This window comes from Passer domesticus, chromosome 3 (assembly GCF_036417665.1).
Source record: "Passer domesticus isolate bPasDom1 chromosome 3, bPasDom1.hap1, whole genome shotgun sequence".
In the NCBI taxonomy this organism is placed as follows: domain Eukaryota; kingdom Metazoa; phylum Chordata; class Aves; order Passeriformes; family Passeridae; genus Passer; species Passer domesticus.
Genome location: NC_087476.1, coordinates 23,038,596 through 23,056,249, shown reverse-complemented (window position 1 = coordinate 23,056,249; position 17,654 = coordinate 23,038,596). Strand labels below are relative to the sequence as shown.

The window sequence follows — 17,654 nt, the reverse complement described above, 5'->3', positions numbered from 1 at the left end:
CGCTGCTCCAAAGAGATGGCAAACTCAGAAAGTTCCCTTGGTGGGCTGTAGCTCAGCTCACCCAGTCTGTTATCAGTCTGTTATCAGTCCCTCTGGTGATGGAAATGCTGCCGCCCAGGCCCAGCCTGGTGGGCCACAGGTGTGAGCTGCTGGTGCTCTTCTGGGTGCTCAGAGCAGGTTTAAACAGTTCCAAAAAAAAACCAAAAAACGAAAAAAAAAAAAAAAAAAAAAAACAAAAAACCCAAAACAAAACAAAAACAAAAACAAAAAACAACAACAAAAAAAACCCCAAAAAACCAAAAAACTACAGTCCAGGGAACTTCTCTGCCCCAGCTAGCTAAAAACTAAAAAGTAAAGGAGAGCTGTGTTCCACTGTCCATCTGTGCTGCAGATAAAAGTCCAGGAGAAGGATGCAGGGGAGCAAGTGCAGTTTCTGAAAACAAGCTCCACACTTCTTCTTCCCCCCGCTTCACTCTCAGAACCAGTCTTAAAGTTGCAAAACTGATTTCTGGGCTAAACAGACAAATGGGGATACAAGCATCATAAAGTCACCCCACAAGACCAGGGTAGCAATATCTGGCATTTGAAAGAAGCTATAGGGTAAGAAGATGGAATTAACCATCAAAGAAATTAAGTATCTATTATTTTTTAACTGATACACAGCATTTACTTCTTATGTGCTTTGTCTATTAATCTTTGTCGAAGAATTACAAAAGGCATTGGGCATTTCTGTAAATAATACATTTTGATACATGTATTTGCATACATAAAAAAATGACAACTATTGTGCAGTTTTATTCCACATATATGCTGTCTAAATCAGCACTTAAAACGTCAGGTGATATAGAAGAATACTCCTGTCTTTTCCTTTCTCTTTCTTGCTACTCCAGTTGAATTAAACTAAGAGCATATTTACAGTTGGGACGAAAATTCTATTGATTAATTAATATTTATGTCTTGCTATTGAATGTCTCTCTATAGAGTGTCTGAGAAGGCCACAGATAGGTATACACATAGCTTCTTGGGTATTTTTCATTACCAGTTTGCCCCTGTATCAATATTAAATAAATTAACTTCATTTGAGCCTTGCCTCTCTTTGTCAAAGCATCAGAGATGGTGCTTTTGGGTCTAGAGTGTTTTGGTACTAGTCAAAACAGCAGTTGTCAGATCTGCCCAGTGAGTGATGACATTACACTGACTATGGCTGCCACAAGTGCAGCAATCTTGAAAACAAAGTGTCTTCCATTTCTGGAATCTTCTTAAAATTGGAGGCTTGAAACATGTTTACACAGTTTATCTCCATGTATATTTTCCTAGAATTCTTGCAGTTCTTTGTCTGTGCAAAGGCACCTTAGTTCTGCTTCTGCTGGGGAGGAGAATCAACCATAAAATCCAAGGGGTTTTTAATGTGATTTTGCTGAGTTTCATCTGTACTGTATTTCTCTTTCCATGGAAAGGAAGATCAAGGCTGATTTAAATATTATAAAGTTAATCCATATAGGATTGTTTTTCCCCTTCATGTTCAAAGTGTTCTAGTTTAGGCCTTTTTCCCCACTAGCATGTCTTTCCCTATTAGTCCAAATTATGTTGCTGTTTTCTCAGCAGCCTGTCTAAAGTAGTTGTAGCTATTCATTTGTATAACACAGTAATAAATGCTTGCAGATCTTGCAAATAACAGAATCAAGAAATAACACAGTTTTAGCTTATGAACATAAAAAAGCAGTGTTCATTTAAGTTCTGGCTTCAGGAACTGTGTCAACATGTTTGAAGTAATAATAACCACTTAATGATTTGAAATTGTTTCTATGTAGAAAAACAACATACAGATATTTATTTATCTGCCAGTTTCTGAATGTAAAAGCTTTGTTTTCTGATTTTTTTTGTGTGTGTTTTGTTGTGTCCTTTGAACACGTTAAGAAATATCCTGTCTAAGAGATGACAGTCAAAACATTATGTGTTGTGAAAAGCTGCAGTAAAACTTGAAAATCTTCCAGAATCAGGTCTATTCTAGCAATTTAAAAGTGACTATTAGAGATCAGCAAAATTACAGATCTATCTTCCACTGTAAAGAATAAAAAAATTCACATTGGCTTTAAAGGGCTATTTATGATAGACAAAATCTTTAAAGTCATTTCCACATTGCAGTTTTCAGTACAGATGTTACTAATTTGGCAGTGACCAAGCTCATAGTCACTGATATCTTATAGAGCAAAATTGCCCTTGTACTCCATTGTGGTTTTTTTTCTATTATAATACAAAACTGTTACAGAAGAAGTCTGTTAATTCTCATTATCAGTTATAGTACATGTACATCAGAACTGGATTCAACAGGAATCCTTCAATGATTAGCAGGTAAGGATTTCTTTTACAATTGTGTTCCATATGTTTAATGTTCAGCTTGATCTAGAAGCAGTTAGTAGTAAAACTGTTTAAATTTTTATTGAGCTCCTACTAGCAAAGAAAAGACAAGTAGAGCACTCTTGAGCAGCCTTGCTTTCAGACAGGTAACTATGACAGAAGGCTCAGAAGCTCATCATGCTATAAAACATAAATTATCTTAATTCTTGATGATACAGCACCAAAACTTGTAAATTAATATTTTTCCTGACTCTTTCAAACTGGGGGAGGGACTTTTTAGTTGCCAGGCAATTTTTAGAACTCTTTAGATATGTTGATAGTTTTCTTGAGTTTTTATTGTATAATTTACAAATTTTTGCCTTTGCTCATTCTTGGTGGAGTCATCTCAGGGAACTGGATATTAAAAAATAGCCAATTAAAAAAAATTTAAAAAGGCATCACTGGTTTCAACTAATCCTATGCTGCAATGCTGAAAAATTCAAAACTAATTATATTTTAGAAGTCACCGTGATTATTTAAAAAGACATTTTAAGTTTTTTTAAAGCCTTTAAGTCCTATTCCTCTTTTAGAATAGATTTAGGAGTTAAAGCATGTGAACTTATAATAAGTTTGCATACAACCATGTGTTCTCTTGTGTAGAACTGAATTGGACAAGTATTGTACCAGAACAGCTTTATTACCAGACATATCAAAGTGTTCAATTGAAATTAAGAATATAAAGAGAGTAATAACATTTTTGCAATAGTTGCTACCTTTTGATTAAATAAAAAGACAAGTTTCCTGACCTGATTCCGTGTCTTCAGATAATTTCAATATACCCTGAGTAAAATTATGTAGAATAATTCTGCTGAAGGTAATGATAATAAAAAGCCTCCTTCAAATGTAAGACTGTAAAAATAAGATTAAACATGACAGAGATGTCACCTCCTGACATATTTTTGTGATAGATGCAGCCAAAACCAGTGAGCTTGTTGTGGGTCTCAAGTAATATATAATTGCTTAGACTTTAAATTAAAATATAAACTTGCAAAAGCATTGTTTATCTTAAACATCATATTTCTCTTCTGGTTTTGCATGTGTATTCACAACTGTGTTCCATCTGATCAACATGTAGGTTGTAGCTAGTTACTGTATGTTTCTTTATTTTACGGAAAATAAGTGAGAAAAAAGCATCACTCTCTTTTCAATAGTTTTCATCTTTTGAAAACTGTTAAAGCTACCCTCATTTCCTGTGCAAAATCCCTTTAATGCTAGGCTGCTTGTTCCTTGACCACCAGATCACATAAAGAACAGCTTCTAAAGGGATAGTTCTGCCTTTGTTGCAGATGCTTATTTGCTTAATTCAGTCTTTTTTCAGAAATTTTGCACTTGAGTAGGTGATGCACTGATATTTTATGTGGCTCTTCAAAACAGTGCTTCCAGATGAAATTGTTTAATCAGTAAAGATAATAGCTCTTAAATATGCAATGTAATTGCTACAAATCATACACTTTCCATCTACTGTATTAATATTAAATATCGTTGTTCTAATAATTAGTGCAGATAGTAGCTAAGTGTTAGTCCATTTGATTAGTTTTAACCCTCTTTTTTTTCAGACACTCAATGAGAACATTATCTTCTAGTTTTTTTAGTGCAGCGGTCCAACAGGCTTTACTTTTCTGATGAAACATTATATACCACAGCACTACTCTTTCAGATTATTTACGTATCTGTCAATTTAGTATTTGAAGAAATTTCATTTAAAAAGCTACATGTTTAAAATAATATTATGTCTTGAGCTGCCTTCAGTTAGCATGCCTGCAGCAGTTACTGCAGAACATTTGTGTACAGGTTGGAGAACCTCCCAAATCCCACTAACTGTTCTAAAAAGTGTACTGAATAGATCACATCTGCAGCACTGACAACCTTATTTTAAAACAGATGAGAAAGATACAAGTGATGAGATGGAATCATGCAGTTTGCTTGGTTCTTCATTATTATTGCTTTTTGTATTCTGATTTAAAAAATCAGAATTAAAAAAATACTGCTTCTGTTCAGATAGTCTGGATTTAATACATAACAGACAAAAGTTGTTCTAGAGGATGAATTTTTACTAAAATTTGAACTCTTGATAAAACTATCTGTGACATTTTGTCGAATAACATGGAATTTTTAATAAGAAGTAATTTTCCTGTATTTTTTTTCTTGTGCTTCAGAGTTTTTAAAAATATCTTCAAGTTATAATTGAACAGTGTGTAAAACCCAACTTAAATGATAATGATGAGGTTGTTTGGACAAATCAAAGTAATGTTAATGCATTTTGAATTTGGATGGTCTCTTAAATTTTAGCAATTTCAACAAAATGGCATTGTGATGGAATCAGATATTCTTTCTAACAAAAATATCAGTGATACACAAGTTTTACTGAAGTCACTGACAAGATGTTGAATACGGATGATAGGTTGAATCAAATTGTGGCCTATGTTGCTTTCTGAGCTGCACTGAAACTACAACTAAATCTTTATACATAGAAGAAAAAGGGTTATAGGTAGTGTGAAAAGTGAGGATTTTGTCTGTGATGTACAATTTCCTAATTTGAGCACAAGTCCCAAAATTATCAAACAACAAAAATAATGTAGCTGTATTGTGCTAATCCAGAAATCTAATCTTCAGGGAGGAGCACAGAAATGGAAAGCCATCTACATAGAATTTTCTGATATCCTGACAGTTTTTCAGCTATTTTTGCTCAGGACTGCCTGAGCTAAAGATACCATTTTTTATTTTCGTAACTTTTGACAGAATTTCTCTTCATGAATTTTCTACTGTTTCAATTTCTGTTAAGATTAATTAAGATTTCATAAACCTCTTTCTTGCTATCACATTTTTAATAAAATTAGGGAGACTGGAGCCTGAATGTTGTCATGAGAAAACTTGTGCAGATAAAAGAGGGATTTGATTTCTCTCTCTCTGCAAATTGTGCTCTTCTAAGATGTGTTCTTCTATGCTTGCTATTTAATTTAAATATGTACATGCGAATAACAGATATGTTATCTTGATTAGAAGTTGCTCTCATTGGCATTTAAGAATAAGAAGACTTAATTAAAGGGAATTTTATGAAAACCCATAATATAAACATATTTCTATAAACTCACTGGAGTTACAGCTCTGTAAATTAGTTGTATTAATTTCTGCTAGCTAAGAAGAATAATTGAGCTAGGTTCTTGAAACTGTTTTTGAATTATATTGCTGTTTAGACCTCAAATTAGAAAATTTTATGAAGAAGGAAAAAGTTGCTTCATCTGCAGAAATCTGAGTCAGAGCACAGCTATATTATGCAAATCTTAACAGTAAAAATAGCTTTGAATGAAGGACTTGTTTTTATTAGCAATGGGGTAAAATGGATAGTGGGTGTCTCTAATCAGCAGTTTCTAGTGTGGTTTAGAAGGTTAAAGATAAAATATTCATAGCATAAAATAAATGCAATTAAAAAATTTAAGGCAAAAAGGGACCATTAGTTCATATACATATATATGTGTGTGTGTGTGTGTGTGTGTGTGTGTGTGTGTGTGTGTGTGTGTGTGTGCATGCATACATGCACACATAAGTGCATATCTAACTATTGGGATCTGTAGGACTAGGACAAGGGGTATTGGCTTTAACCTAAGAGAGGACAAAGTCATACTAGAAAAAAGGAAGAACTTTTGCAGTGGGGGTGATGTACTACTGGCACAGATTGCCAGAGAGACTGTAAATGCCCCATTCCTGGAAACATTCAAGGTTGGGCTGGATGGGGTCGCTGGGCAATGTGATCAAGTTGAAGATGTCCCTGGTCGTTGCAGAGAGTTGGACTAGATGACTTTTAAAGGTGCCTTCCAATCTCAAACATTCTATGATTTTATGATTCTACTTAATGGTAATACCATTAAACCTTGTCTGCCTATTATTGAATTAATTACAATTTTATTTCAACTTAAGATAATACTGCATACCAGAGGGGAAAACAGACAGGAACAAGGTGTCTAATATAAAACACCCTAAGACTGCTAAGGAGACATGAGTTGATAAAGCCAAGTAATCCTGGTAGTTAGCTAAAGGAGTTGAGGTCCTATTATTTTTCTTCATCCCATCCATCTAGCACTTCTAATAAGATGCAAGAAACAATTTCTTTGCCAAACCAGCTGTGGTAATCCATCTCATTACAAGTGCAAGAACAAGATTCAACAGCCAGTGCAACTCAGAAAAAAATTATCCTTTTTTCTGGAAAAAAAATGAACCGCCTGTCCTGCCTTGACCATGCTCTGAGGGAGCTTTCATTATCTCTCTACTGGATACAATTTGTAGATCTGACTCGAGGTTTGACAATGTGCAGTAACTGATTCTCAGGTTCATAGCAACCTTCTCAGTCCTTGCTCATTTGACTGGTTTTTTATTCATTCAAGTGGACTGAAAAGGCAACAATTGGCAGTGTAAGGTGGTAGCCTAGTAGTGAAAAAGCAAAGATACTTTTGAACAATAATTTGCTGGACTTGATTTGCAAATCAGTTATTTGTTCTTTCAAGTGGAATTTTACTTTGTATTACTTATAAACTATGTTTACTTCTGTAAAACAGGCAGACTGGCACTTCAATAATTACAGCTTACTTTGTACCAGTGCTGTGAACATTGTATTCTGTAGCAGTGCTACTGCTAGATGCTAGGCTGTTCCACCACTTTCATACTTGCTGAAACTCTGTGGGAGGATGTACTTAGTGCGATATTTTGAAAAGGGAGAATTTAGATCAGGCTGAAAAAGCATGGATTTTTATTTCAGTTACAAGAGAAAGTAAGTTTGTCATGTACACCTGTGTACCCAGTCATTGTTACACAGACATTCAAAAAAAGAGTGATCATAAAAAAAAAACCAAACAAAAAAAAAAAAATTGGGAATTTAGTATGGGACTTATCTCTTTCAAACAGTGTCATTTGTTGCTGGATGACTGTAGGAGTCTCCATTGTAGGGGTCTTTGACAGGGTTTCTTCAACTGCATTGGAAACTATTCTGCTGAATTCCTATAATTTGTCTGGCCCATGATCCTAGGTGACCACTTCATTAATATACACAAATCATTGTAATTAATTACCTTAAATGTCATACAAAATATCTTTAACTGTGCACAAAAGACTGTCTTATGCTACTGTTCTTGTATCTGTAGGAATGATTACTCTTGACTATTTAAAGGTAATACTGTTCAGCTTGACCAGTTTTGCAGCAGGGCCTGCCTGGGAAGCATCTGGAATAGTCAGATGCCCCATGCAATATTCCAATACACATTGAAATGTTCAAATTGGTACATACATATCAGGAAATGCTTTGGGAAGTGTGTGGAATCCCCACCTAGGGACTCTTCTGCTAATTACCCATATATATTGCTGTGAAGGAGGCCAGGAGCTCAATCAGTCACCTTGGCTAGGTTAAGGTGATATTTCAATTCAGTTGGATGTCTCACCTAGCAGTGGGTTCCTGGGCCACTATGGAACTTCTGACTCAAGTGCTTGAGTGTGAATGCAGACAACAGTTATGCAAATATAAATATAGGATAAATTTGAATTTTATGTTAGTAACTTCAGTTTCGGATCTCTTGCCATATTGTACAATACATACTCAGACCTGCAAATAACATAGATTTATATCAGTGACATAGGTGGAAGTGAAATACACGTTTAATGTTATGATTTTGCTGAGACCTTGTTAGACACTAGACATGCAGCACAGGGAGGAGTTGCTGTTTTACTCATGTAAACAGGCTTGTCAGGCTTTTGTTCACAGGGATTTGCAGAGTGGAATAGACATGCAATAAAGACTATGGTTTGCTGTCTTACTAATTTGTCATGGATCCTGATTTAGGATCCTATCCTGTCCATTTTGTTATTTATATCACTCAAATAATCAATTTTATTAAATTAAAGGTATTAGGAAATGTGGTTGTGTTTGGTATTGTAAAGGGGTGACTTAACAAAGTTTGATGGCGAAGGTTCACTCTATTACTTACTATATGGAAGAAACATATGAAAGAAAAACAAGTTACAATCAAGCTACAATGATTTACACAGAGACCAGAGACATAAAAGGCTAAAAAGGAGACACTCCCTCTGAGTCATGAGATTCAGAGTGGACTCCTTGCTTTCTAATCTTCTCTGCTGGTTTTGGTTGGAATTTACAGTGGCGAGCATGGGGCTGTGTTTTGGATCTGTGCTGAACAGGGGTTGATAATACAGAGATGTTTTTGCTGTTGCTGAGCAGAGTTTACACAGTGCCAAGGCCTTTCCTGCTTTTCGCACTACCACACTGGTGAGGAGGCTGGGGGTACATGGGAGGCTGCGAGGAGGCACAGCCAGAACAGGTGACCCAAACTGACCAAAGGGATATTCCAGACCATACGATATCATCATCAGTAGATAAAGTTGGGGGATGAAGAAAAAAGGGGAGGGACACTTGAAGTGATGGCATTTGTCTTCCCAAGTACCACTACACGTACTGGGGCTCTGTTCTCCTGGAGATGGCTCCTGGACCTGCCTGCCCATGGGAAGCAGGGAACTGACTCCTTGTTTTGCTTTCCTTGAGTGCATGGCTTTTCCTTGCATTTTCTGGCTTTTATGCCTCTGATGCTCTCCCTGATTCCAATGGTAGGGAAGTGAGAAAATGGCAGCATAGTGTTTGGCTGTTGGCTGAGGTTAAATCAGGACAACTTCTGTGAGGCTAGGTCCTGTCTTAATCTCAGCTTTGGACAATGGCTTATGACTAATGGAATTATCTACATAAAGAATATAAAAATTAATATTGAGCATCAATTTTATTAGTATTAAATCATCATGCTATCAGTCACTTACCAAGGATCTTTTGCAAGTAAGAGATCTTTCCACCTTAGGTAAGAAAGATTCTCTTAGTCTCAGGAATCTCAGACCTTGGGAGGCATTCCTGCTCAAAGGGACAGCCATCTGTCATGCAGTTTTAATTCAGGGAGAATTCAAACTAGACTCATCTAAATCTTGATCATTGGTAAAAGGTCTCTCTGTGTTGGGGAGGAAACTTGAGGGGAATCTCAGCTCAAGGGGAGATCTCCACCATGCAGCCATATTGCCTAGCAGGGAAAGCACAAAGGCAGATCTCTTAGGCTGTCAAATTTACAGGAAAAAAGTGGTTGGGTCCTAGTGAAGTTGCATACAATAGTGAGGTATGGATGAGGCACGTTGTACCCACAGCTTTTTAAGTTTCTTGAGTCTTGGAAAAAAAACCCTGTTATTTATGTGTTTGTCATGATTGATGTTCCAAGCTCATATACACCGATGCTCAGTGTCCTGTGGCTTTGTGGGTTTCCTGGAGGAGTTCTTGGCCCAGCTACTGATCAGGCCTTTACCTCCTCTGAAGCTTGTATCAAACTACTGCTGGTTTGGTTAAGGGGTTCACATCTGTCCCATCATCCTCTTGTAGAGAAGAGTATGGTTTATGGTGTTCACATCTATATGAAAAAAACCTGACTGTGCTTGGAACACCACTTTTCAGTATTTTCAGTGCTAATGAAGAGAACTGTGTGTTCCTGTACACATAACTGAGGATCATTTATTCAGCAATGGTGAGCCTTTTATGTCTGGTCCAACTTAACATGGACTCAACTCTTCATGAAGTCATTGTGCTTTCAAGGACAATTCTGATCAATTGGCTGGACAGAAGAGCCAAGGATGATCTCACTGCTTCTTGCACATCTAAAGTGTTTTGTGTGTTGAGTATATCATACTATTGTGTATCTTCACCAAAAGTTCTGAGATTTATTTACTGGTGTGAAGAGTTAGGATTTTACAAATTTTCCTTTGGCCATTGTAAAGTCTGACCAAATGCTTGTCAGGTAGGCCAAATCCCCTGACAGACAGGCTGGTTGTTTCCTTCCTCCTGCCTTCCTCATTGACATTTTTTCATTAAGGATGTCACTAGTGAGAGAAAGCTCAAACTGGGACAAGATAGCAAAAAAGTTATCCTGCAGACAATATGCAGACAGTATGAACTATATAAGGAAGAGTAACCTGTGGGGTATAAATAGTTTCTCACTCAGTTTCCAGGTGATATATTTATTTAAGCATGAGTTTAAAAAAAGGAAAAGAACATTTTCTGTACCATTTTTTAAGCTCTCTCATAAGTGTACCTATTGATGTGCATATTGATCCATAGCAACATAATCCCCATTAGCACTGCTAATGCTACAATTAAAATTAATTTTCAGCTAGACCAGGTTCTGTTTGTATTCATGAAACATTGAAGTGGATTGACCCTGACTGGTCACTAGGTGCCCACAAAGCTGCTTTATCATTCCCCTCCTAAGCAGGACAGGGCAAAGAGAAAATAAAATCTTACTAGCTACCAGTACAAAGCATAGCTGATATGGGGAAAATTAACTCCATCCCAGCCAGACCCAATACAGATGCTAATGGACTGATTATTATTTAACAACTTCATCCATTATATTAAAAAATATGTTCATACTCTTCATGAAAGTGACTTTTCTCATTTTTCCGATTTGAACCATTTTAATTGCTTCATTCTAAGAAGTAGGATAATTGGATGGAAGACTTTGCTTTAACAGTAGATACATGGAGTGAGGTTTCTGGTAGAAAAGCTTGTGAAATTAAAATCCTATGTAAATTTTTCATTAGCACTCTGCCATTGAATCTCTCAAGAAACCTAACAGACAATGTAAGGCTTATAAACATGATTTAAGAATATTCATTTTCATGTCAGTGACATTTTCAGGAAAAAGTAAGCTGAAGTTAGGAGTGCTTACTAACATAAGGCTGAGGACTCCCGCGATTGACAGACTATCTTAGTATTTATGGAAAATGGATTGGGTTTTTCCACATGGTTTGTCAGGGGCTTAGTGTTCCTCTTTATATTGGAGTGGAATGATGCAGGGACTGGAAGTCATTAAGGTACAGAAATAGGAACCAAATAAGTGTCTCAGATCAGGATTAATAACATCACTGTTACATGATAACTCTCTTCTCTTTTTTCTCCCTTTTTCCCCCTTTTTTCCTTCTCTTTTCTTACAAAAAAGCAGACAACTCCCTCTCCCCAAAACAGCAGCAACATGCATTTTAATTTTAACATACAATAGGACAGAGATAATACTGTTTCAGTCATAATACATATGGAGTTGGCTCTGGTGTGTAGCTTTTTTGCTAATGACATCAAAATAGTTATTATGCAGTGACCTTTAAAGAAGAAGAGTGGCATTTTTATCTTATCATAGATATTTATCTATATTTAACCAGTTTGAGTACTCTCAAGCTAAATATTCTCTGTCCTATTATGTTAAACACAGGATAATTACTGTTTGATGTATTGAGACAGTGGAAGAAAGAATGTGTGGGATTAACTTCAGTAAATGTGTTTTATTTCTGTATGGTTTGTTGGGTTTTATAATTATTTATAATAAATTTGCATCATGCCAGAAAATTGAAAACATTCTTTAGTTACATTATGGAATGTGTAGGAGTATGCATAATTCAGATGGGCTAAACCACTAAGCATTGCCCAAATTGCTTGTAAAATATGACAGAAAAGATGTCTAGGGGAAATGTAGGCACTCATATGAAAGGTTAATTTTGTGTGCTACTGAAATTAGATTCAGAATCTCTGGGTTCACTAGTAGTGCACACATTATAAAACTCAATTCCAAATTATAGCAATCATGTTGGTTGCTTTTTTACATTTCATAAATAAATGCACTTGCAATACCTTTGTTACAGAATTTTTGCAAAGATTACCCGTGTGGTTATTGTTGCTAAGACTTTACCAAATGTTTCATTTTAATTTTTTTTCACAATTTTAAGGTGCTTAAAACATTCTAAAATTTCTGTGTTTGGCAGGATAATAAAAAGATGCATTAAAGTATGTTCTTGTTTTGCAGTTCTAAATAAAATAGAGCTAATGAAATAAAAAAAATATCAAATGCATTTTTCCCTTTGCCAAATGCAACAAAATTCTAGCCCTTCTTTTTAAAATGGGCTTTTCCCATGATCTTATTTTACATTATTGTGTTCTTACTTATTTTCATTTTTAAGTCTAGAGAAATTTCAGACTTTTTTTAGCCTTCAAAAAATACGAACAGACTCACTTTTGCAATTTATTTTCTTGTTGTGTAGGAGTGATGCTTTCTCTAGTATGGCTAGAAGCATCATAAAGATTAGCTTCTGTATACATGAACCATTTATTTTCAGTAGACTGAGTTCATATTCATAACGTCTGCTGCACTCCATGTGTGTCCATGAGCGTATGGATTCCATTGTTGTCACAGTCAATAGGTATTTTATCCTACTGCTAAAGTAATTTCATTGGTAATTCTCTTCCTGGGACAATGAAATTTGAAAGCAATTTATAACTTGGAGATCCTTTTTTATAGTTTTTTTTAAATATAAGTAAAAAAGTTTGAGACTATGTCTATGAATGGTTTAAAAGTTTTAAAGAGGCTTGTTATGATTTTAATAAAATATTTGGGTAATAAAAATGCTTTGTGACAAGGGGAAAAAGAGTGGGTTTGAGTTGTAAAATTAATTTCTTCTTTTTAAAATGCAAAATGTTGTCATAATAGGACTGGAGAAATCCATACCTAAATACTCAATTTATGAGAGAACTTTCAAATGGGAATTCAAGATGCAACTTAATTTGTTGCTTAACTGTATTTTAAAATTATATTTTATTTTATGTGCATAATTGTGAGTTCTTAAGTTTGAGAAAAACAGAATTCTATCTAAGTAATTCTTTTGAATTATGTAGGCAGGTAAACATTTTTGTGTTGTGTTTTTATGATGTTGCCAACACCTGGCTTGGGAGTAGTCAAATCAGTTAATATGTTAAAATATAAAAAAATAAACTGAGTACATATTTAAATGCAATTTATATTGTAATGTTAACAAAACTTTTTTTTTTTTTTTAATAAGAAGTGCATTAAAAATGTCACCATGCCACCTGCCTTTTCTTGTTAAAAATGTACTTGGTAGGCAGAAACAAGCACATCCTAAAGTGTGTTTGCACACAGATTTTTATCTTACGGTTTCAAAAGCTAAAGGTGCCTCACTTCCATCACAGTGAAGAGGGTCCTGTTCCACTGCTGTTTAACACCTTGAACAACTATCTGACCAAGGGGACTGAGTGCACCCTCAGTCAGTTTGCTGATGACACCAAGTTGGGTGGGAGTGTTGATCTGCTGGAGGACAGGAAGGACTGCTACATATGTACCTTATTCAACTTACCTGCAGTATTTGTCATGAATTAGAACCTGAACTGTCCATTTGATTGACTCTGAATCAGCAAACTGAGAGATTTTAAGACCATCTTATTTATGAATGTCATGGTTATCTCAACCCTCCCTGCCCCATACTAATGGGATAGAGAGGAGAAACAGTAAAGAAAAGAAAAGAAACCAGAAATTGTGGGGAGAGATAAGAACAGTTTAATAAACAAAGTGAAAGATAATAATAACAACAACAATAACACTATTGCTACTAGTAATAATAATTGTAATTAAAAGAGCGAGAGAGAGAGAATGGAAACGCAAGAAACACAAGTGATACACAAAACAAGTGCTTACCACCCACTCAGCCTAGCCCCAAGCTACAGTCGTCCCTCCCTTTCAGGTAACTCCCTCTCATTCATATATTGAGCATGATGTTCTCTGGTGTGGAATATCCCTCTGGCCAGTTTGGCTCAGCTGTCCCCATTGTGCTCCCTCACAGTTTTTGTGCAGATCCTCCCTGGCAGATCATGAGACAATGAAAAGTCCTTGACTTTGGGTAAGCACTATTAGCAGCAACCAAAACATCAATGTGTTATCAACATTATTGTCATCCTAAATACAAAATAGGGAAGAAAATAAACTCTATTCCAGCCAAAATCAGGACACTGAAGTACTGAACTGTGTGTTCTATCTGTATTTGCATTTCCTTTTCTGTGATATGGTAAGAGTAATTGGCATGTAGTCATCTCCACAGTTATCCTTTATGTAAAATCTGTCCTTTCCAGACAACCTGCTCTGCTCCAGTTTTGTTAGTTATCTTCTAAAGGAATTTCCTCTTTCTCTGCTCCATCTGATTGGAATAGCCAAGAAGTATGGTATGGTTCCCCTGGCACCTGAAGAAAATGGGAGGATCCCAGTGTTTCCATTTCAGCTATTCAATAGCAATAGTCTATATACTTCTGATTCTGTTCTCATATGTTCCAGTTTTATATTAGAATACTGCTGTTCAATTGTAATGAAACAATATTTAAACCTTTGTGGTATTTGTTTAGTAAGTATGAAAGCAAAAATGAATTATTTTGACTGAAAGGTCACATTTTATCTTACAGTTGAAAAACAATGAAAGTCAGACAAATATAAAGTTTCAGAAAATGTCTTTCTATAATCTTGGTGTTTCATAAAATTCTGTATTAACATTGTATATGAATGATACCTATGTATGTCCAGAGACAGTGCCTTTGCTTTTTCACCATGCCTCCTTGAACTGTTGGGGGAAGGATTTTTTTTGGGATGACTGAAAACAAAAGCTTAGGAACAGAGAATAGTAGTCACATGGTAAATGTAATTGCAGTAACTTTTTTGCAAGAGGTTTTTTAATAATTTTTGAAGACTTTGGGTTTGCTTAAACTGCCTGAAAAATTGTCTTCTGTTTTGCTATTACTATATTTCTATAATTAAATAGAAATAGAGTGACTGTTATAACGCCTAGGTCCTATCTTGCCTTTCGAGTCCAGTGACAACTGATGTGTTTCTTGTTTTCACTATTAAGTCAAAATTCTGTAAACCAGAAGCTGACAAAGCAGATTGTAAAGTGACATTTCAGTGGCCAAAGCAGAGGAGATAAGCAATAATAAAATGCTGCTAGAAGTTATTTTTTTCTTTGTAATCTCTTTTAGGTACAATAAGCTTGAACATGTAAGCAAATTAAGGAAACAATCTTTGTACAAGAACAGTGCTTCCTATTGAAATGGATATGAAGGAAGTAATTTTTATAAAATGATGTGACTGCTTAGGCTAACTGGTTTTAATAGCCATTAACAGCTATTAACATCTTAAATTTTAATATTTTTGAAATTGAAGAAAACTGTTGAGCGTAAAAAATAATAATGAGATGAACACAGGTTAATTTTAGTTAAAGAAATCATCCAGATTATTCTCAAAACATTTATTGAAAGGAAGATTGATGCAAAAGTATTTTGCTGTGATTTGTTTAGATATATATACATTTAGTATTTTCCAAAAAGTAAATTTAAAGCACTCCCTAAGCTTCTTTATATATTTCTTTATATACTTCTTTATATACTTCTTTACTGATAATTTTGGTAGTTGTTGTGTCCTTAGAGACTTTCCCAGACTTTCTAGAAGACTTCCCTAGAACTTCCTGCAAACTTCGGAGAAAAGTGTATAGAAATTCTTCATACAATAGATGGCACTGCAAATCTCTGGCAACCAGCCTGAGCTTTAGGAAAGCCAGTCTGTGTTCTGGGGTTTTAGAATGGATTTACACCTTTCCTTGTGTGGAAAGGATGAGCTATTACCTTACCAGCCACTTACCAACAGCTGAGGTCCTTTTTTAGTGAGCAAGGAATAGGAGAAGTATCTGGCTTCTCTCTATAAGAGCTGAAGGGTCAGGCAATTTGAACTAGGAGTCAGAGAGAAAACTGAGAATAGGTGCTACATTAATGCCAAACTAAGGAAATTAAGGCATAAAATCATATAGCTCCAGAAGTATAAACAACACTTATATTCTTGCTGGTGCCACCAAGCTGATGAGCAAGCATTAAAAAGTGACTCTTTCAGCATGTGTTTAAATATTTGCAGTATTCTGCAGTTCTAACCATATCAACTTTGTGCAGACACCTTCACATGTGTAACTCAGTTTACAAATATGTGATTGCTTGCTAAACTACAGCTAATAAAATATATCCCCTGCATTCTATTCTTCTTGCTTCTTTAGTTACTTCATTAACTTCCTAAAATTTAAATGGAATTTAAAATCTAATTTTAAAATGTTGGCTTTTTTCCCCCTAAATATATATATATTTTTTGCTATCTTTTTATCTTAGTGTTTTTACTATTGTTAACTTGAGATCTGTCAGGGAATAGACAAAATGTGTCCTGGACTGTTAAGTTTGTTGACTTCTTATAAGTGCACCATGAACATACAGCTGTTATTCAAATATATCTAAAAATCCTTTTTTGAAATTCTGTTTTGGAAGAAGATCATAGCCAAAAAAAAAAAAATTAAGAAGTTTAAAAGAAAAGCACATTTTATGGCAATGCTATTCTGTGACAAGACAGAGTATTTCCTGGAATGCATTGTCGATCTTTGTTTACAAGGGATTCTTTCCATCTCCAAATGCAGATACTCAATTTATAATGCCAGTTTTTAATTCCTGCTGTTAGTGGCTACATTTTGAGAGATAATTACATGGTGTGGAATTAGTACAGAAGTGTGTTTACAACATCAACCTCATTGTTTTGAATAGTGTTCATTTATAATGAAAGATTTCTATACAGTGTCTGTTGATAGCACTAAGATACCTCTAAGACTCTTTTCCCAGTTATTTTACAATCCCTCAAAATAGAAATTGGGGATGGACATACTGTTACTATTCCACTAAGATTCCACTAAGATGCCACTAAGGCAAATTCATGAAAGAGGGATATATGCCAGTAGTTGACTGGGAGATGCTCTAGGAAGTCTGTCGTGCTGTCAGTCCCAAAAGGGTATTGGTTAGGGATTATTTCTTGTAATTTTCTTATCAGTGTCCATACATCCCAAGACATCTGTCATGTTTAAAGCATAAAATAATCTTGGAACAAATTGAGGAAACTTCACTAGTGCACAATCTTCTCCTACCCAATGAACTGGAGCTTAAAGGTTCTAATATGCAGAAACTTTCCCAAATAATGGATGATTTTTGGGTTTTAAATTTATTTTTAATAAGCAGTGTCATCATTGCATTTTTTTCCCCAAGAAATCATTTGTAGCTATAGGACTGCGGAATCTTTTCCTGCTCTATATGATCCTAAATAATTATTTCTCCTACATTAAAACTGCTTTTGCATTCTGAAAAAAGAGTCAGGGGGTTGCAAGTTGGTTGGACAGGGCAAAACAGTCTCAAGGCCAGTATGCTCATCTGGCACCCCAGAAGAAAGGAAATAGATGCAGCCATTGGAAATCACCTATCTCTTTACACAGATAGCTTTTCCATTTCCTTAAGTATGTTTAACTTGCTTCTCAGGAGATTTAATAAACACTGCCATGCTCAT

General features: G+C 35.3%; 1 protein-coding gene across 3 annotated transcripts in view; it reads left to right on the top strand.

The window, feature by feature from the left end:
• The window catches only part of CSMD1 (CUB and Sushi multiple domains 1), a 1,052,894-nt gene that overhangs the window by 107,171 nt on the left and 928,069 nt on the right, over positions 1–17,654 (top strand). The window lies entirely within an intron of this gene.